We start from the raw sequence: 23,237 nt of genomic DNA on the forward strand, positions 1-23,237 counted from the left end.
GTTTGCTTTGACATTAGACGAACTAGACATTTTGTCTAAATCGAGGTGTTGCCAACACTGTCGGCTACAATTAACAGTTATTAAATCGGATACATGAGTCGATCATAAAGGAATCAACTCTGCAAAAGTTGAAACATTGTCTGGCAGACAGTCAGACGTAGTCAAAACATCAGCACTACATATGTCCAAGCACTGTCCAAGTCTTATCACTTTCTTTCTCACACGAGCCGCAGGCGAGTGTAAGACACATTAGGGCCGTTCACATTAGCCAAAAAAGACTAGGCCCTTGTCCTAGCCAGGTTCGTGGCCGACCAAAAAAACAGGTGTGAACGGTTCTGGCCGGCCACTGTCCGGACAATTTCTGTCCTAGTCGAGAGGGGTGGTTTGTGGGCGACCCAGGTCTCTGGCCGAGCAGTGAACAGCGTATGTGAACGCGTTTTGTCCGACTCAGGTCCCAGTTGACGCCCTCTGTAGTTGACATGCAGTGTAGTCTTTGACCTATTCGACCATTCAGTATCATTTTAGACATAGCGAGTCGAGGAGTCAACTGGGCTACGGAAGAAATCAAGTGTCTTTTAGGCATTTGGAACGAAGATATGGTGAAAAATCTGATGGACGGCACGTCAAGGGATCGAATCGCCTACAATATCATCTCATAGCATTTGTCAGAGCATGGGTTTGATCGTAGCCCAGATCAATGCAAACGTAAGCTGAAACATTTGAAGTCCGAATTCAAAAAAGTTTCTGATAATAATAGGACAAGCGGTCGGAGAAGCAAGACCTGTATGTTTTACGAAGAACTTAGCCAGATTATGGGCAGCAGACCTGCAGTAAATCCCGCTGCAGGCTCGGTTGTGGACAGTTGCAGTTTAGGCGAAGCATTGCAAATGATCTAGGCTAGGACAGCGTTGAACGTGATGTGAACGCGGACAAAAGATTAGCTTATCTTCTCACATTCTGCCGGATTAGTTCTGGCCGGCCCTGGGCCTAGATGTGAACCCCATTCTTATCCCCAACTCGTGTGAGAAATCTGATACCATCTCCTTGGGGTGTGAGATTCTATTAATATCTCTCTCTCTCTCTCTCTCTCTCTCTCTCTCTCTCTCTCTCTCTCTCTCTCTCTCCGCCCGTTTCTCCATCCCTCTTGCGAATACATTTGACTACACATTGCCTACGCCTCACCTTAGCCAACTTGATAAAAAATTCAAAGAAAAACAATGTGCCAACGCCATGTAAATCCCCAGTGTCAACAACAACTAAGTTGAGAACCAGGACCTGCTGGGTGATGTGCTAGAACTATCAAAGCATAACAATAAAATGCATCTTCTCTCAAGCATTATTATTATTATCATATAATGAATGTATCTCGCACTCTCTACACTTTGTTTTACGCGTTTTACGCTTCAGGCCTTTCCTTGACTAGAATAATTTCAAAATAACAACTTAAAATTTCTTACCGAAATTTTTCTTTGCTTTGTAGTTTTGTTGTAGATGCTCCGAACGACTACAGAGAAATGAGCGTTTCAAATCTGTTGATAGCAATAAAATGTACGTTACAGTTAATTTACATACAATGGTGATACAAGTTTCAGGTGACTAGAATTCAAGCTTTCGGGTTTGCTGCCGTTATCGCCACAATACTCTGGCGACTCCAAAGCATGCTCGCACATTTGTTTTAAATCTGATTAGAATCAGACGTCACCTCAAAGTCACCTAATGATATTAATAGTCACCTTATAGTCACCTCTTTATAGTATCAGCTATAAATATGATAATCGAGAACAGCAAAGGACAAGTAAAGGTGGAAATGTCGCCATCTATAGACCTCAGACGTCTTATTTTAAAGGAGCAGACGCTAGACGTCAATTCCTGGTTATGGCATTAATCCAACAAATAGTGTGAACACAGCCCTCGAGGGACAGTGGTGTAATATTGCTGAACTCGCAATCGCTTCAAGTATCGAAAATGTTGTCACCTGGGGGCGCAATGGTAGCTCCACACACCAAACTCACTCGCACACGCCGACCGAAGGTTGAAGATCAATTTCCATGTAAGTGCATCCAAGTGCACCGCCCTACGTCCTCGGCATTGATAAAAAAGCTAGTCTATCTGGTTCATATCTGAGAGTACACGGTGGACTGACCATGAGTTGCGCTGTTTCAACAATAGACACTCGAAAAATGTGTCTACGGCTCAGCACAGTCCTTCGACTGACATGTAGCCGTGCAAAAACTTACCTGCTACACTGATATTCATATCTTCTAGAACCAAGCAAACAAAACAAGCAAACAAAGGAAGCATATAATACATACATGAATAAGTAAGTTTTAATAGTCCGGACAAAGTTATCCTGAAACCACTACACCTACTTTCAAAATAAGAAGATTCCAAGCTTATATATTTCTATATTCTTGCTGTTTTGCTAGTCATTTCGCCATATGGCTGGCCATATTGTATTGTTAATCATGGAACACTAAATCCAAGGAGGTTATGGTCAAAATATAAACAAATAGATCAAAGTATCTTTCTTATTTTTCTAAAAAATGCCCAGGAATTCGAAAAAAGTTGTACTTTTAGAGCAACATTATGTATTATTTGCCTAATGGGTTAAAAAATATGTCAAATGTACGTGGGAACGCAAAATCCCTCTATAACAAAACAAAGCAAAACAAAACAACATTGGTATGTCTAGCATGCTGACCTTCTCCAATGATCTAGTAACGGTCATACCTTCACACAAGTGCGTGCAAGAAACAATTACTCAGAAATAAAGAAAACACCATAACATTGAGGACAATGCTATTCCCTATGGTTAGTTGCTGTCCTAACTCCTGTAACAGATCAGTAGCATAAAAGTTACCGTCAATAACGGACTACTGTTTAAGTTTCAAAGGTAAGAAAAGCTATTTCTAGGGAATCTTTTGAAGCCATGTCTTTCACTTATAGGTCAAGAATGGTGGAGTTAGTCGAGAAAGAGCACTTTGAGGATGGTATTAAGCAATTACTACGATGGCAATGGAGAAAAGCTGGTCTGTGTTTCGAAGGCGTTGCCCCTGTCTACATTCTTTTGATGGTTTCATTGTAAAGTGCCTGTGTGTTTGTGTGCATCACAGTCCCTCCACCACTACGTCTATAAATGTTGCAACTTTTTGGTCGCCACGTGTTTGTGTTATAGGGCGAAATGGAATATTCAAAATCAGGTGTGAGTAATGTCCCGATTCCGCAGTGTTTCTTTCAACGCCTTCATCCAACCACATCTTTATTTTGAACAAGTTTCCCCTTAATGCATCTATTTTGGAGGGTGAATTCATTGGTCAAAGTTACCCCGAAAGTGTCTCAATGTTTTTAAAAGTTACAGGTTATTCATATTTATGAAACTCTGATAGCATGTAGCATCAATCAAAACCATTATTGAAAGTCATGTCAAGCATCTGAAAATAAAAATAAGGAAACAAAAAATGTACATGTAAGAGTAAGATTAATTGAAACTATCTGAAACATGATATCCGTGTTTTATAATAGGAGTAAGAAAAATGAAAAATCACCACAAATTCTCAGCAGGCTTAAAAGTTGAAATTATAATCACAGCTTGTCTCTAGCTGAATTGTCCGCGACAGAGACGTTGAGAGCGCCTCCAACATGATAGTAAGTACAGACTTTCGTTTTCCCACGTCCGAAGATTTAGTTTGAAAAGACAATCACCAAAACTTTATTCATACAAAAATAAATACTCACACCAAATCATCCGTTAGCTCTCGTAGTATGACAAGTTCTTGAGCAAGTGTGAAGTGCACATTGCAAACGATTTCAACGATCTGCTTGTGCTTTGATGACTCACTTTGAGAAACTGAGAAGGCAAAACAAATAGTTCCTTATGTCTAGTAGGAAAAGGTGAGTTGTCTTGTTATTTAGAAAAGTCTCCAGCTCGAATTGAGAGATCTGAACTATAAAAATATGCTATATTCCTTCCCGTAACCGGCTTGACTTGGGATATGATAAAAAGAACATATAGCTATCATACAAACTACAGATATGGAGAAGCTCACACTTCTTTTGGAAATCCAACTTGCCTAAAATTTATTTTTAAAAGCTCAATTTCATCTCGAGGATACGTTGTACAAAATCAGAAATTCTACAGGCGGTATAGAACAGGTGGTTTTCAAATTCTTGTAGAGACAACAACATCATTAGTGTGATAGTCAGGGAACATGGTTTACTTCGCATTCGTTGCCTCTCAAAAGTTGATATAGACGACAAAAATGTAAATTTCAGTTCAAACTTCTCCACCATGTCCACACAGGACCTGACGCCCCTCTGTATTTTCATTTCACTCATCCAATTCTCCGACGCCTTCTCGAATGAGTTTGACACTTTCCACACAGAGTTTCCTGCTTCTGTTATACGGCGAAGCTTTACTAATGCAACTCTCGGAGACAACACTATTTTAATTAATTTAAACTGATAACAGAAAATCATCAATGTTAATGAAACATGGGAGGCGCTAGCCATCATTCACTATTTATTTCCAGGTCAAATACAATCCATGGTAAGAAATGAGGATGGCCATAGAAATACGCTGTTGCAAGTGGACCAGACTCGACTTCTGTAGATAGTCACTGAGCATTGCAGCTTCACATTTAATCAAGGCGATGACTTGGCAAAAGATAAATGAGCGAAACCCAAAATAGATAAGTGGGTGCTTGTTGATATCTATACATATATGAAAGAAAAAACTAGTTACGAGAGCGCCCTCCTCCTCAATATATGTTTGCAGCGCGTGCAAGGCTCCAGCTTCAACTTGAACTTGTGGGTGCGCGCACAAGGAAAATTAAATCGGTATATTCCTTAGAGGGTAAGATATAAAATAAACTTTTAAAACGCAATTACGGCTAGATAACGAGTCCCGGATGTGTATGATTCAGACCTAAATTTCAAGACCTTGTATCTGAGAAATATGTACAGTCAAGTAGGTACTTCTCAATTCGGTAAAATCTCCAGCAGATTCGAACTCACCTTGTCATCTAGCGTATCGGAGACATCAGCAATCAAAACCGTTTGGCTAAATCCCCACGGAAAACGAAAGGTTGAGAAAGAATTTATTCACGGCTGAGAAATGAATCCGACAAAAGCGTAGGCCTACTCCGATGAGTTTTATTTTTCTATTTCAACACATAGTGACGTAGTACTCAATGGTTAATTGCTGGTATAGAAACGGATCAACTCCTTCTTTTAATTGCGACTTGCTTACCAGTAAAAGGTTGAAGTGTGACACAGAATTCCCTTGATAGATTGTCAGTCTTTTTGCTGAATACCGGTCAAAAATGTGTCAAAAATATGTTGGAAATGAAAGTCATATCTTATGAAAATATTGTATAACCGTATGATTCGGTTAGAATCGTAGAGCCTTGTCGAAAATGCAACCAACTTTTACACATATTTTTTAAAGAAAATCGGGGTAAGTGTTCACTTTAGGTGGGAAAAGTTACGATATACTACGAGGATTAACACTATATGGTTTTTAAAGTTCAAAAGGTCATTTTTGATCATATCACGGTTAAATTGCTTCAATGATATTAAAATTTCATCGTAATATCATTGTAAAGACTGGATTGACTTCATATTGGTCTCATATTCAGATAAGGAAGATGAAAAATGGATGGCGCTGATCGGCGCTGATCGGCGCTGATTTGCGATTGCTTTGTCGGTTTGACAAAATCACGCCAGGTTTGCAAACTGTGTTCTTGAACGCCAGATCTGCGCATGTGTCATGCTTCACACATCAGACTATGGAACACACAGAACGCCGCTACCTGTGGTTGGAAAACCATGCGATCCTCCACAGCAAACGTGGAAATTACACAGTCTGCAGATTGCCCTAATTACAATGTTTGATTTTTCATCTGGATGAGACCTTGCCATGATTCTGACAAACTGAGCTAACTCTCAAGTTCCGAAGATTAATACATTCGTTTTCAGTCGAGTACTTGCTAATCATACATTTTCTGTCTGATGAGAATAATCCAGGTATAATTTACATACTGTACATATCACCATTTGAACTTTTGACGCTAAAAATACTTAGATTCTGCAAGCAGTTTTGGTCCTATACAAGACAGGCTGTCATTTGCGAGGCAATAAAAATGTAAGCACAATAAATATGCCTCTGAGTAAACATGATGAATGTATGAGTAAAAAAGACTATAAATATAAAATAATATTACCTCATTTGCATTTAGCCATTGTTCTAATCTGGACCGAAGTTTAATGGCCGAAAAGGGCGCATATTTTTATCCTGTGACAAATAAAGTCACATACTTCAATACAAATATCGTTTGCGACAGCAGCATGTTCTCAGTTCTCGTGTGTTCATCATAACATTTTTCGGGACAAATGAAAATAATGCCTCAACATGGAGAATGCTGTAGGAGTAATTGAAATTCTAATCATTTATTGACTTTTCAAGTAAAAAATGACGTCACTATCTGCAGTGACACGACTGTACGGAAGCTGAAGCTATGCGCTACCTATTGAAATCTACAAAATGTTTCAAAGTGAGGGCGCCACTAATCAGTGAACGGCCAAAATGTTTACTTTTTGTGCCTTCTTCTTCTGATTCCTAAACCAGTTGCCCTAAACGTGTGACTATCACTTACGAAAAGCAGGAATGTTATTAATATCGATAGACAGAATAACGAACACCTTAAATATTTGAGCTTTGAAAATTTCAAAGTCTTCGACTGATTCAATGTGTTTTTCCAATCTCTTACTGCAGTTTTTTGAAAGTTCGATTATTCCTGAAGGCGTTGAAAACTGTTTTGCAGTATATGATCTTTGTTATTTTGTTTCCTAGTACGTATTTGCAAAGGCCTAGCAAATACCTAGCCCCTCTAAAATGCTTTAAATTGCGGTACTCGACCAGGGTTGAGAGAGAGAGAGAGAGAGAGAGAGAGAGAGAGAGAGAGAGAGAGAGAGAGAGAGAGACAGAGACAGAGACAGAGACAGAGAGACAGAGAGACAGAGAGAGAGAGAGAAATCCTATTTTCTCCACTTTGATACAGGTTTGGGGTAGGTTCTATTCCAGAAGGCCGAATTTTGAAGGCAGAGGAGAATACTTACATCTAACTTCATAGAGTAGATGTGATCGGAACCACGTGATGTCCGTGAAGATTATTAAGAATGTCCTACAATGTTTTATTTACAGGGACTGTCGTAACTACATGATTAGGCCGACTTTCATTTAATCGAGTTTTGCTACTTACAGCTGCGTTTACTCAATTAAAGCAGTGTTCTCGTTTAAAATAGCAAAAAATGACTAAAATTTAATCTGCCCATGCACGTCCAGATCTCGAAATGAAAACGTTAACTTACGTTCATACATTGGAGAAATCTCTATAATTTCCTTGTGAGAGCTTTAAATTTTGTACCTAAATTCGACTCGGCATTTACTAGACGCCCCTCTTTTGTATGCTTGCCAATCTCCAACATCCAAAGTTTCTGTACTTTATTATATTTGCTCATATTTCTCACTTGAAACATAAAATGAAGATAGTGTTGTTTGTCATGTATACCAGTAGACGACCCAGTCTATAAAGGGTCTGATAGCGTGGAATGTCCGGCAATTGTACAATACTCAGACTAAAATGCGATAGAGACTGGAGCCAGTTAAGATCAGAATCGACACAATTTTTGATCTCCTAGGTTTTCCATACTCAGCTCTGCGTCATGTTGAAAATCTTAACACCTGTTCGAAGTTTCGCAAGAAATCTCGTCATTCGAATTCGACGTAAAGGAACATTTATGACTCTCAGCATGTCGTCCATTGTACGATGCTAACATTTACTTAAACTTTTTCTAGGAGTCACACACTAAAGATTACAGCAAATGAATTGTTTGATAATAAATTTTATCAGCGAGGCCATCAACTTTACAGAACGACCAAACTCGTAGTCAAGCGTCAACTCAGTCTCACAGTGACTTGAAGCTGTTATGGTCCATGTGTTCTCAAACTTTAAAATATATGATAGTCGAAACTTTGAGAAAAGATCCCTGACATTAGCTTTGAACTGATAGCACTCTGCAAAAGCGATTCAGTAGGACTGTATTGTAAAATCAAATGGAATGCCTCGTACGAATGCGGAATCTTGCCAAGGATATACTAGTTATACACCAATAATATCATTTCGTGTCCGGGCCATCAAGAGTCAGCTAGCTCTTCTTTCATTCTCAGATTCGAACCAAAATCCCAAGTATTGAACCTAACAGGTTATAGTGACAATTGATGTTCAAGGAGGTAATGAACATTATCCATTTGGAACTAAATTTGTAAGGAAAGGTTTGCTCTGTCGTCACGCTTTTGGTAAAATATTATCTCTTACATTATGAAGATTGAAAGTAAAGCATAATTTAAATCTGATAAACGCATTTGTAGTAACACCAGGCATAGTTTTATAAATATCATGTTATATTAGTACTGAGTAGTAGTCTAACGGGACCTTCATAGACACAGTGACGTGTATGCTTAGAGTTTATATTGACCTGTCCCATCCCCGTTTCTCTGTTTCTGTCTGTTTGTCCGTCTGTCTGTGTCTGTCTCTCCCCTCTGTCTGTCTGTCTGTCTCTCTGTCTGTCTGTCTGTCTGTCTGTCTGTCTGTCTGTCTGTCTGTCTGTCTGTCTGTCTGCTCTCTCTCTCTCTCTCTCTCTCTCTCTCTCTCTCTCTCTCTCTCTCTCTCTCTCTCTCTCTCTCTCTCTCTCTCTCTCCCCCCCTCGCCCGCTAACATCAAATAACGAACTCATCAAACAGAGATTTTTGTGCACATTTTGACATGACATTTTCTATTTTCAGTAATCAACTTACACATAATTTTACATATCACAGTTTCTAAACGCGCATAAAAATGCTCAGTTTCACCCGGTAACATGTTTTGACATTCATTTCTCCTCACTGTCGGTATATCCGAATTCTCGGTCTACGAATCGCAGATTGGCGAGAATTCTTCATTTAGAAAATGGAAAGAATCGATTCAAAACAGTGTTATCAGATGAAATTGGGCATTGTAGCCTTAGAACTACAGTACTACTTTCTTGAAATTCTTACATGTATGGTCATCATTTTTTATACAATTTATTCCTAAAAAGTTAAAAAGTTAACATTTTCTGTCCTGAAACGGAAATTAAAACTATGCAGTTTTTCAGTAAAACTAGTTAAAACAAGCTGTGTGTGATATAAATGTGGTCGCCATATGTTGTGTTAGGAGTCTTTTATGATTTAAAGAAAACTTGCCTCGCCCGCTGTTATCTATGCAATGTGGAAACGAAATGCAAATGAATAATGGTGTATTTTGCTCGACTTTATGCAGTGCTGCTGAGACTTATAGGCCTACAATGATTTGATTTGAATTTTTCAAAGCATACAGGTAAATGATTTCCTGAGAAACGGAGAACTTGCGTGGTTGCAAGCCTATTCTGACAACGGTGTCAACTTTGGTATATCTAATCTTAAATTGTGTGATGAGGGAATGACGGTGTTTCTCTATTCGTTTGGTGGATATGATATAGTGTCAACGCTGCCACGAGATTTCAGCGGCTGTGCATCCGGTTCCAGGGACCCCTGTGGAGTTTTGCCCGGAACTTTCATTCGCCCGCTGACGTCATAGCAGTGTTGACGCCATAGCGTGCAGGTAGCACTTACAAAGAAATGTCGTTCATGCTGAGAAAAAGGCAATACCACAAGGGAAATCGAGCTGGGGAGGGCTCGCCTACCCACAATCCCTTGCGGCATTTAATTTCATCAGCATCATTGACATCAGCTGTCACTCAGACCAAGCTTTTGCAGCTTTTGTCAAGTGACTTCGCTGTGATCACCTTCCTGTCATCTATCGGTCGGGATATTGTGTCCTTGATCAAAATGCTCTCTGATCAATCTCTCGTCGTCGTCTAGTTCCTGCGATGATTGGTTCTTAGATCTGTTGTCGTTTTCTTCTGGCTCCGTGTCCTCTGAAACTTTGGTGCGGTTCGGGGTGTCATCCTCCTCCTCTTCTTGTTCTTCGTCTTCCTCACTGGACTCCTCTTGGCTGACATCATCCTCCTGACCCGGCCACCTATCCACTTTCCACCAGTCTTTGTCGTCGTCGTCGTCTTTCCTGGTCTCAACGTCCTTGTCGTCCTTGACAGCATCGTATCTGTTTTTGTCCACTTGGTCTGGCCACCTGTCCACTTTCCACCAGTTCTTGTCGTCGACATCTTTCTCAGTTTTGCCCTCGCCGGATGTAGACAAATTCTCCTTGCTCACACTTTTGCTTCCAGATCCCTTCTTTCTCTCTCGCGACAAAAAGAATCGAAATTTGGACTTGTTCTCTGCCTTGCTCTCTTCCTCTTCTGATGAAGGACGATTGCTGGCATTCTCCTCACTGGAACGGCTTCTGTCCACTTCTTCCGATGATGATGTGTGGTTCTTGATTTCGACTTCGTCGTCAGGACGGCTTTGGGTGTCGTTTCCTTTTGATGTCCGGTTGTTGTTGCCCCATTCCTCCATGTCCAGTTTTTCCAAGCCCCAACCCACTTCGTCATCCTCGTCATCAGCGAGCTCATTCTCGAACTCGTCGACTTCGCCATTTTTCAGTTCTCCCTTTGCCTTCTTCTCCAGCTCGGCCACTTCGTATTCCAACTCAATCAAGTACGTCATCTTTACAAAATGAAAGAAAAGTAAGTACGAGCTTGAGAAGAGGCCGAAGTTGAGCTTTGAACTGGAGCGAGGGGTACAAACTAATGAACAGGTGGCTGGTGGGACAGTAGGTGGGTGTGTAAACTTGGTATTCAGTATTGGATTGTGTTTTGTTGGTTCATGCACAGTCAAATGATAAACACACATAATGTCCCTGTTTTCCGTTCTGGATATATTATTTTCATTCGCTGGAATTACTGTGGTAATCTTTCACCGTAGGAGACGGTACTTACAGTGTCGTTCCTGGCCCGCTCCTCTGCAGATAAAGTCACGTCCACTTCGACGACTACGCCCTCTTGCGGCCAATCCTCGGTACTGAATACCTCACACGTACCACATGGCTCCTCGTAGTAAGCTCGGACTATTGTCTGCTCGACGTAATCATAGCCGAGGTAACTGTATGGCAATTGATGATGGTCAACTAGTCTACCACACCTGCAGAACAAGAAATACCAGGAATAAGGTTACTAAGCACGAGGACTTTATGGAAGGACCAGATGTTTTGGTTGATCTAAATGTGGATACATGTGTAGTCGACGCAACATCATGTACATACTAGTACGTGACTCGTCCATTTGGTCGAGTAACTCGCCTATTATTTTCACATAGTTACTGACAACCATCATGTGATTATGCAATATATAATATAACTTGTATGACTTTCAATATGATTATGCCGTCTTTACAGAAATTTACAATTTTCTTCCTTTAATAAGATAGAATGGATATAGCTTTCCAGGTCCACCCGGACGGCGGGGGGGGGGGGGGATTGTTTAGAGAAGTTTTATAGTAAGGGAGTGCGGCCGCACATAAAATACCCAGGGCTCAGTTTAGACCAAAAGTCTCGTAATTTTAGCACCCCATTTTAAACCTCTATTACCTTTGATTGAAATCAAAAGTCATAGCCTAGAAATGTTATAGGGTAAAAATCAAGTATTTGCGTGAACGGGTGACTGGCAAAAGCTTACTGCTTTACGGTGTTGCTGGCCAAGCCATGATTTGCCAAAACCAAATACATTTCTCAAAATACTAAAACTTTTTGTGAATGAACATACCTTTCACCTCCATAAAATTTTGGTTCAGCTTCTGAAAATTATCACGTATCACCAGTTACAGACTGACTGGTGTTTTTTTAATTCCCAACCGTTCGTCCGTAAAGAACTTGTGCACATAATAAATACTAGAAGTAGTAAAGCCATTTTGTTTGGATGTTTTCAATTGGCGACAAATCTTCCGTTTGTGCAGTTCTGACCAATCAGTTACGATGTTGGGATTTACTCTCCTGTTGTGGCATGATCTGACAATCAACAACAGACCAGTAGCAAAGGTAGAATGCACTCCGGGGACAGATATTCGGATATTTTACAATTATTTTCTTATCAACCGTTTGGTGGGCCATAGACCCTCGAGAAAGGTCTATGGGTGGGCTCATTTTTAAGCTTTCAGAGTAAATAGGAGTTTTTTAGCGTCTTAATTTTTGTGGAAATCGGAAATCTATTTTTCCAATTAGTTAACAAAGGCATTGCATTCAATTTGAATTCCAAAAGTATTGGTAAATTTAGTGTAATGTCTTTCCATAGCATTAAAATTTGCACGGTGATCCACGATTATTATTCTTGTGTTGAAAGAGAATGGTTGTACGTCTGGGGAAATTTGGAGCGAAAGTTAAAGCCTTTCAATGTCGATGGCAAAATATGCAAATTTGTATTTTTAAGAAATTTTGGCCTCTTTAACCTCTCCGTTCAAATTCTTTGCAAGTATCTTCCAGCAAGAAAGAAAACGTACTACACCACAGAGACATCTCGACATCTGATTTTATTATTAATCAGATCTCCATGGTAACGAAACTGGTGAGGAAGAGCAAAGTCAACTGTCGAATTGAAGAGGCGATTGCATGCCGAAACTCTTGGCGTAACTCTCACTTTTTTTGTTCTACAAATAAAAGTATTGTCTTCTTCTGCTACTTACATGTAAAGAATGTTCAAATATGGAGTATTAGTGTTGACAACACGCTGTATTGTTTACAAAATGCTACTTGAATCTTACCGTCATTTGCCGACATTGACATGCGGGTTGCATTGACAAACTGAACACTACACATTTTGACAAGATGGGAATGGAACAGGGAGCAGAAGTGAACAGAGTGTAGGAAATTTACAAGAAAACACGCCATTCCATGGTCACGGTGCAGTGTGACGTACCTGTCATAGACAATAATGTCGTCCTTCTTCCCCAGCAAGCTCTCCCAGATCCTGTGCTCGTATCGTTCCTGGTAGACGGGAAAACTGACCAGGCTCGTTAACTTCCCAATGGACAACTGAGATAACAGGCTCTTCGAATTAACGATGAAGAAACTGATCTCATCCATGCCTTGGGAAAGAAATTTTTGCCGCAGCTCTTCCATGCTGAAAATGAAAAACGCAATAATCAAGGTATAATCATGAATTTGAAATATAATCGTTCACTCCCCTTTTTAATTCAATATATGTAGAAAATATAGACTGAATCGATCCAAAGACCCACCCATCATTCAACCCATCTAAATGTATGTACTGACACATGAACTCATGGTCACCTTTCTCCCTCGATATTTTGCCTTTTTATCATGTTTCTAGAGTAGTTACCCTGACTTTTTTTTCTGGAAGATCTCTCTCTCTCTCTCTCTCTCTCTCTCTCTCTCTCTCTCTCTCTCTCTCTCTCTCTCACACACACACACACACACACACACACACACACACACACACACAAGTACAAATGTAGCCGAACGAGAACGGCAATACAACTCTCACCTGGAAGCCTGCGACTGACAGAAGTGTCAGCTGGCGCTGAGTAGCGCCACCACAGTCACCTTGCCTCTGCTGGCCAACATTGGATCCACCCCGTTCGCAGTCCATGGTTCCGGAGCGGAGCAGCCACGGTTGTAAAACGAATCGTCGCTGCTCACCAATGTGGCCAGAGACAGCAAGGCAGCCAGTAGCAGCATGCCTTGTTGACCCATTGAGTGGCCTGCAACGAAAAAAAAGAAAAATGCTAATCTTTTGTGCCGAAATAGAGAAAGCCATCGAAATTACCACATACGAGTACTGCCGAAAGATTCAAAAACATCACAACTTTCATTTGGTGTTCCGTCAGTGACATCGATATCATATTTTCATGGTTACTCAGTTCAATGACCTAGGTTCAACGATGTAAAGATTTGATATCTCCTGCAATCACAGCACACAATCTAATCTCGTGCCTATCAAGAATGTCATAAAATCTGATATGAATTATAAGCAAAATTGGCATGCGATAAAAATGTGAGGTTCGTGAATCCAAAGTAAAATAAGCGCAACTCGTGGTTTATTCTATATAGGTCCTGCACAGTGGAAAGCTTTGGAGTGTTGAAACACAAGTCATGCGATCGCGGGTCTAAATTACCCGCGTGGTAGCCATTTACTTGAATACTCCAAGCCTTGAACGACTCCCGCCATATAAAACTATGAACCATATATACAGATGTCAATTCTCGAACTTAACATAGACTTTGGTCGTACTTTTCGGCTAACTCGGGAGGGGGTTGCAGAAACGTCATATACTTTCCTCGGATCTCTCACAGTTGTTAACACTTTATATGATCTCTGCGATGAACTTTGCACATATCTTTTCGTCCACATATTTCAATTCTTATCGGTATGGCAATATCGATGGACCCAAATGTTTACCGAACAAGAGAAGCGCTTGCTCAGATAGCCCATAGAACGATAGTGTCTCAAAGGTTAAATTTCGGCTTATGTTCAGACGTATATCATTCAGATATACTACACCAAACACTTCATTATGAAGGACGGTACGTGTGTTGAGCAAAATTCTGACCCATCGAAGTCGTACTCAAATAGCTCAATAGCTCTGCACTCTGACGGCGGCTATAGCTCGACGCGGTGTTTTGTATCACCGGGAAAATATAGACTTTACACGGAGCCCCTGTGATGTCTCGGGTTCTTCTTAGCGTTCAAACAACACTGCTAAGCCGATTATCGAAGGTTCCTCAGGATTATATTAATTAATCATAACTCTGTGAAAATTTGTTCCAAGTTTCAGCGCCAATCTAGTCACGATACAGTTTACCGTCCACTGAGCTGGACGGATTGGCGTGATTGCGGATCAAACAGTAGCTTTTGGTCTCGTCAGCAAAGATCGAAAATCAAGATACTAGCAGCGGACAACATCATATTCTATCACGAATGTATTGCGTGTTGGTCATGGCAGTGGCAGAGAATATGGTGTGTTAGGAATAGGATAGGACGTCCTCATTTTAATTTGAATAACAACTTGAACAACCTTGACATATTCCTGCTTAAAATCATCTCCCTGGCCTTCAACAAGTCGGGAAGTCACATTTCAACTACTTTATTTGTAAATGTTAGGTTATCACTGTCGTATACAAATATAGAAGAACGTTGAACGCAGTTTACTGCGACATTACCACAGAAACTGTTGTTTTCTCTCATCTCATACATGTTTCGTTGGAGGTGGACTGCTGACAATTTGCCATCGTTGATTGTCTTTGTATCAAAGTTCAATTTAATTTGTGAATACTAGGCTATCGCAGTCATCAGTAAATATAGAAGTCGTACGTTAGTACCGCCACTTTAATAATCTGTGTCGACCTATCCTCATATGCGTTATACAGACGAAACACAATTCGAAAAGTTGCCGCTGTACTACAAACATGGGGGTGACACATTCATTTTTCAGTAGCATTCGGTTTGTGTGATTTCTCTCCATGGTTTTGGTGAGATAATTTCTAAAGAACAAATCTATGTACCGTACAAATCTGTAGACTTTGGTAGTTCAGCGACCGGAAAAAATGCCGCGCGAAAATCTGTGAACACGACAGTCGAGGATGATAACAAAATACATATATGACATTGTATGCAAATGACCAATCAAGACTGACGCGGGTGAAAACTCGAAAACAAGATCGCGCTGACCTTGGGGGAACAGTCACTTCGCATTTAGCACAGCTTACGAAACGGTCGTCTGTCAGTAAACACTAGTAAATGTTTTTTTCCAAATAATACATCGATTTATTCAACGGTAAACTGCTTACCAAAGAGATTCTCTCAGCCTCAACATAAGAAGGTATAACCTTTAGAATGATCTGTTAGCACTATCAAAGCATAATAATACGAAGAAAATGCATATTTCTGAAGCATATAATTATTATCATATAATGTATGTAAATCAGACTCTCCGCACTTTGTTTTACGCCTCAGGCCTTTTCTTGACTGGAATATTTTCAATAAAACAACTTAAATTTCTTACCGGAATTTTTCTTTGCCTTGTAGTTTTGATGCAGATACTTTGGACGACTACAGAGAAATGAAAGTTTCAAATCAGTATAAAGCAATAACATCTACGTCACAGTTAATTTACATACAATGGTACACAAGTTTCAGGTGACTCAAATTTAAATAGTGAAGAGCGCCCGCTACGACAGATCGAGCTGTCGAGTTTGCCGCCGTTGTCACCACGAACGCTTACTACTCCCAGGCTTCGGTATCGGTGTTTGCCGACGCCCCTGGCATACTTGTCATAAATCTGATTAGAATCAGATATATAGATGATAGTCGTCACGCTATCAGCTATAAACGAGAACAGCAAAGAACAAAGGTGAAAACGTCGCAGTCTCTAAATCTAAGACGTCTGACTTTCAAGGAGCAGTCCTCAACCCTGGTTTTCAATTTCGCATTAGTCCTTGCTGACATCGAATAATTACATGGGTGTTAGCCCTTAGTTTTTCCATAGAAGTTTTTATCAAGGTGGTTAATTTGCGTGTTGATAAAGCTGATAAATGACTTGTCCCTTTGGTCAGATTGACCTTGCACGTTATGTCATGTGCCGTATGCGACGAGACCTCTTGAATGCAGTTCATTTTTGACAAATTCCTTGGACTCCTTGGAATAATTTTCAGAAAACTTCGATATTTTGAAGTGGAATAGCTCTGTAGTTTTTGGTTCTGAGAAAGAGAGTTTTTTGTTCATCGCATGGAAGCTACTGCAGATGACTCATATTCAGGTTATAGCCGCAAGTTTTAAAATAACGCGCAAGTGTATCTCAGTAGAAAACGTGAAAAAACGATGAAAATTTGTGAATAAAGTTGAATTATGTTGCCTTCATTGCACCAGAACAACGCTTGTAAGATTATATAACGTATATGTGGGCATGTACAGTTTCTCAACTATCTATGAATGGATGCAAGCATGCAAACCCTTGCCGACGTGCCAAGCCCAAGTGGCACTGAACAAACAAGTCGTTTAAACATGGTAAACGCGGTCCTCGAGGTACCGTGGTATAATATTGCTGAGCTCGCCGCAATTATCGAAAGTGTTGTCACCTGGAGGCGCAATAACGTCAAGATTCGGTAACTCCATTCACTGATAGACCAAAGTGACTCGGAAACACTGGTCGAGGGTTAAAGGTCAATTTTCATAACAGAAGCAGGCGGTCACAAAAGCAAATAATTGTCTATCTGGTCCATATCTAAAAGTACATAGTAGCGCTGGTTCCCCCCATAGACAGTATGGTTCAACCATATAGACTCTGGAAAAAAGTGTCCATAGCTCAGCACAGTTAATCAACTGATATGTAGCAATGCAAAAACCTACCTGCGCTGCTAATATTAATATTTGCTAGAACCTAGCAAACATAATAAACAAGAAAGGAGTATTACAATAAATAAATTAATAAAGAAACAAACAAACAAACAAGTTTTAATAGTCTGATCGAAGTTACTGATCCTGAAACACTACACCTGCTTTCAAAGTAAAGATTCCAGGCTTCTATATTTCCCAATGGGTTAAGTTGACGACATGGCAGGTATTTTGCTATTTTAATCGTATCTAATCGTGGTGTCAGCAACTTCTTAGGGACTGGTCAGTTTCTTCGGCCTGGGGGGGCCGGTGGATTATTTTTTGCCGACGTCAAAAAGTGGCTGACCCCCCTACTCCAAATTTTGAAAACAGGGTGACCCCCCTATTCCAAATTTCGAAAACAGGATGACCCCCCTCCCCGCGCGCGACAATGGTAAAAAAAGGTGTACATAAATTATATTATATACATACATATATATATATATATATATATATATATATATATATATATATATATATATATATATATATATCACCAAAGCAGGTGTAGTGTTTCAGGATCAGTAACTTCGATCAGACTATTAACTGTTATATATATTATACTTTACATATGTTTTAAACAGTCATTCTGTGTTTTAATGAAATTGTTGACATGTCAGTTGTAAGATAGGAATTTCAAAGTGTCAATCTTAAAGTTTTAATACAGTACATTTTGAATGAGCTGTGAATGTGTTTCACACTTTCTATGCTCAACAAGATGTCCTGAACTGTTGTACAGAAATGGATGTCAATCAGTAATATCAAAGAGGAAAAAGCAGTAAACCAAAAACTTTGATGGGTGTTAAGACTTGCAAGCCATCCAATTAAATCTCCTGAGGAGCCATAGAGAGGTATTTTAGCCAAATCTGATGTGTGCAGTGTCTGAGAGGACCTTTTCTTTTAAACATTGAAACTATAAAAGCACAGCTAATAATGAGAAAACTGCTTTTTTAACTGTTATTTTAGTCATAAAAAAGCATCTTTGTACAGAAAAAGCTGAGACACAAAGGAAAATAGTTGCATCAATGAGAACGAAAGATATCTTGTCATTTTCTATCTCTAAAATAAGTCACTGTATCAATTGTGAAATATTTGTGCATGTTGCTTTCTCATACTGAATTTTCACAGAGAAAACAGAAAAGTATCAGGATTTGTCATGCTTTTCATTTGAACTGCAGATTTCATACTGGTTCACTTTCACTTAGCAAAGATCAAGATATCTCTGACATACATCTCTGATTTATTAAAGTATGGCGCCCGAAGGGCACGCCGAAAAAGATGACACATTCTGATATCTCTGATACATATGTCTTGTATATTAAAGTCATGCACCAGAAGGGCGTGCTGAAAAATGTCTGATATATTAAAGTAATGTGCTCAAAGAGCACGCTTAAAAATATTAATCATACAGATATCTCTGATGTATGTATACCTGATATGTTAAAGTCGGATGTGCTGAAAAATATGTCTTATTATTAAAGTTACGCGCCCAAAGGGCGCGCCGAAAATTGCAACTGAATGATGAAATTTGTGGCTGACTCGATGCATTTTAGGCAATGATGAGCCTGTGTCAAAATTCAAAAACACAATAACCCCCCTTATTGGGCATTTCAAAAACATGGTGACCCCCCTATCACCAAAGTCAAAAACAGGGTGAACCCCACCCCCCCCCATGAATCCACCGCCCCCCAGGCCGAAGAAACTGACCAGTCCCTTATATCTCTTCCGACACAGATGTATGAAAATCAAACAAAGAGGGAAATGTTAGAAATTTACACCCAGAAGAAATACAAAACTCCAATAGATCAATTTCAGCTGTGGATTTTTCAGGGTTGAAATTTGTCATGAGGTAACTAACAGTCACTTATGTGCATTTTGTCTCCACTTCTACCCTTTGCTTAAAATGGGCGTAGAAGGCGTTCTAATAATCGTCAAATCATGCAAATAAAGATTACGGATTGATCTGTTCCCCCTGTGAACATGACAACGACCAATGTGACAGCGCCACCAGCCGGCTAACTTTCGAAAGAATGTTTCAGTCAATTCGTTAGACTCTCTCTCTCTCTCTCTCTCTCTCTCTCTCTCTCTCTCTCTCTCTCTCTCTCTCTCTCTCTCTCTCTCTCTCTCTCTCTCTCTATATATATATATGTATTTTTTTTCAAGCTCCAAAGATTTGCTGTGCAGAGAGACTCAGATGTAGTTGTGTTTTTAATTTAGTTTCTAATATATATATATATATATATATATATATATATATATATATATATATATATATATGTATATATGTATATGTACGTATGTAGTCAGAAGCAGTCATACAGTTTAAATTCACTCTGACGGAAATAAGTACAGCAGTGGTGTATAGTAACGTCATGCAAATGCAAAGAGTGGATCATTATGCGTTCTCTAAGATGGTGTCAGATGAATGATGAAGATACGACATCAACAGGATTAGTTTATAACAATTATCACGTAGCAGAGAATAAACATCATCAAAAACTCCATAAGCGTTCATCAGTTATTTACCAAGGCGACTGTTTCGGGTATTTGAAAATAATACAGTCAACTGCCCTGGCTCCCCAAGCAGTACTGATCAGTAATGTTATGTATGATGTTTGAAGGTGCTGTATTGAATTTTTCATACAGTAGAGGATATCTTGACATAGCTTTATGAAACTGTCTGATGATTATTATGTTGTTCTCCTCCTCGAGACAGCATCCTGTTGTACAGGCTGGCAACTTGCGGAAGAGTCTTCTATTAGAAGTGTTGCACGAGCAATGCGGAGATATTTTCATATTATATATATGTGTATATATATATATATATATATATATATATATATATATTATAATATATATATATAGATATTCTCATAATATAATATATATATATATATATATATATATATATATATATATATATATACTACCTTTTTAAAAACGGGACAATACTTCAATATTCTGTTGAAAATCCAATAACCTGCGCAATTGAATGTAAGCTGACACTGACGTGCAAACTGCTATCTATCTATCTATCTATCTATCTATCTATCTATCTATCTATCTATCTATCTATCTATCTATCTATCTATCTATCTATCTATCTATCTGTGAAAACTATGTAAACACACAAAAGATAGATATTTTTAAGATTGACTTGTATTTGTATGCAAAATTTGTATGCAAAATTGTAAATAAATTTAAATATTGTAAATTGTAAATCAATATAAAACATGTATTGACTTGAGTAGATTTCAAGAACGGATATAGGTGCCACCAAGGCAGGGATAGGAACTCCTTTGTGTGAAGTTTTAGTGGCAGGCAAATTATATGGGGAATTAGTTGATTACTTGGATTGTGAGTGACAAATTGTTCCAGTAGGGGCGACATTTTTGTGGTGATTGTTGTAGGTAAGCGTGACAGCTAAGCAAACATCATTGTCGTTAACGTTGCATTCACAGATGTGGAGTGGTTTCCTCACCTGCAGGGCATTGCAGGATGCATGTTTCATCTGAAGAAAACCGCGGTCGTCCGTCTTCCAACGATCCATACGGACTAGACCGTCTAATTCTCTCTCTATCATCACGAAGATTTCTGTCATGTCATTGTGGCTGGTTTTTTCCCATTGAGGAAGACATGCGGATAAATTATGTAAATATTATCTCGCCTTTTTGTGACATGTACTAAAACAAATAAAACAAAATCGACCATGAATTGGTTTCGTTCAAAACGTTTGGTTTGTGATTAATACAGTTAATATATAATCATACCATTACGTCACAGCAAAAGAGAGCCCGTGTCAAACGGCTACTCATGTAGGCGACAAAAATTTACACAAGGTTTGGGCAGTGGACCACACAGACAAATTCTCATGGCAACAGAAACGAATTGGATTTATTCCAGTAACGCATGTACATGCATGTCGTGTGTGCTGAGAAAACTTCTGTTGACAATTGTTTGGTCCCTGTGTTGTTTGGATTCCCACAACTGTAGAGCGTTTCCACGTGTTTGCTTTTAAATTAGGGTTGAGACACGAAACCCGCTCTCTTTTTTGTCGTCTGATCCCACGGAATGCAAGGCGGTGAACCCAGTCGATACGAAATGATTTCAAATCCTAGACTTTCTGTCGATGAAATTCTCATCACAAAACCAACAAACATTCAAATTTAGCCGTAGGTTTCTAGAACAAAGTTGCAATAACTGAACATAGCAGTCATCTGTGTTATTAAATCCATGGTAAAATACTAGATTGTACATTCCGTTGACCGTACAACACAGCCCTGTCACACTGGCACGCTGCTGCAATGCCACGGTAGCCTTACCGAGCAGCAGACCGGGTAGACAAAGTTCTCGTCAAGAGCCCTTCTTTGAAAATTGCAGAGGGGTATTTATAAACTGTCGTTCATAAAGATTGGAATAAAAGTGGCATTTTGCAAATAACAGATATTATATCAAAGCAGTGTATTGATTTGCGCAAATACAGCGAGCTGATTGGTCGAGACGCGAAAAGAAGCGTGGTATATTCGCGATATACCACGGCCGGCACACGCGCGAGCTCTCGGCAAGAGCAAAAATCCTTTTTGACGTCCCATGCCATAATTTCAATATACAGTTATGATATAATAGCAATGAATAACATACTCGCTATGTCATGAACTGGTCAAAATCTCGCGGTATGCCGTCGCTGGCTGTGATTTATTGCTTATTAAATAGCCTCTAATTATCACATGACATATTGTTTCCTGGTCCCTCAACCGACATTTTACTTGGTCATCATACCTGGGTTCATATCGTCGGGGTTCACCTTTATTACCCAAGTATATCACTAGTCGAAGTGAACGGCAATGAAAGTCTATTTTTTTGTCATATTCTACTCATTAAAATGTCCACTTCTACAATCAAGAAGGAAAGAAAGACAAAAAATTGGTCACAATGGACTGTTCTTTGGTGAAAAAATGGCAAATTTCCTAAAATAAACCAAATTTTGGAATTCAAAGTGGCCGCCATTTTCTTGTAAAGTATCTTAGGAAAAAAATTAATAATCAAATTTCGATAAAACCAAACGGTGTGAGTATTAATTTTCTTAACTGGTTCATAAACAAATTCACACAGAATGTAGCCAGTTGAGGCATTGCAAGATTTTTCGGATAACAAAGTGATGAAGATACGTCTTCAAGGCGTATTCTGCCAGAATTTAATGTCGAAATTATTACTCACTACATATAAACCACCTGCGTTGTGGTAAAGGTCACAGGGGACCACAAAATGACAAGAACATTCTGAACTGTTGACATTGGGACAAGAATAAATTTTAAGGTGCGAGCTTCCATTCACACTCCCAATTAAACAAAAACACATCATCGCTCTTCGTTTTGTTCTGTCCTGGCATTCCAGACTGCCAAGTTTGTTTTAACTTTCAGCCCACTCTACCGTGACCAGCAACATTTTAGACCCTTTGCGCTTGCGTCGTGTGTTCTTTTGAAGAAAAGTGTCTAAGGAACCTAAATGCCTTTTCAGTCTTCGGCGATTACAAATTGTTACCTCGTTTTTGTAAAATTTGATAATATATGGGTTGATATATATATATATATATATATATATATATATATATATATATATATATATATATATATATATATATATATATATATATAAGCCTATATATATGTATGTATATATAAGAAAGTCTACTAATGATTATTTATTAATTTCGGTGTTTTTCTGTGTATGACTTGCATGATTTTCATGTACCTAGAGCTTGTACCACTAAGTTTTTTTATTATTTTCCTTAATTTTGAAATCAGATTCTGCAATATATGCATTATAACAAAATACTTCTCCAT

General features: G+C 39.1%; 1 pseudogene; it reads right to left on the bottom strand.

Moving 5' to 3' along the window:
- Positions 1-9,135: 9,135 nt before the first annotated feature.
- On the bottom strand, positions 9,136-16,180 carry LOC139139001 (cilia- and flagella-associated protein 251-like; annotated as a pseudogene).
- Between the last annotated feature and the right edge of the window lie 7,057 nt (positions 16,181-23,237).

Source organism: Ptychodera flava, chromosome 8 (genome assembly GCF_041260155.1).
Source record: "Ptychodera flava strain L36383 chromosome 8, AS_Pfla_20210202, whole genome shotgun sequence".
NCBI lineage: Eukaryota > Metazoa > Hemichordata > Enteropneusta > Ptychoderidae > Ptychodera > Ptychodera flava.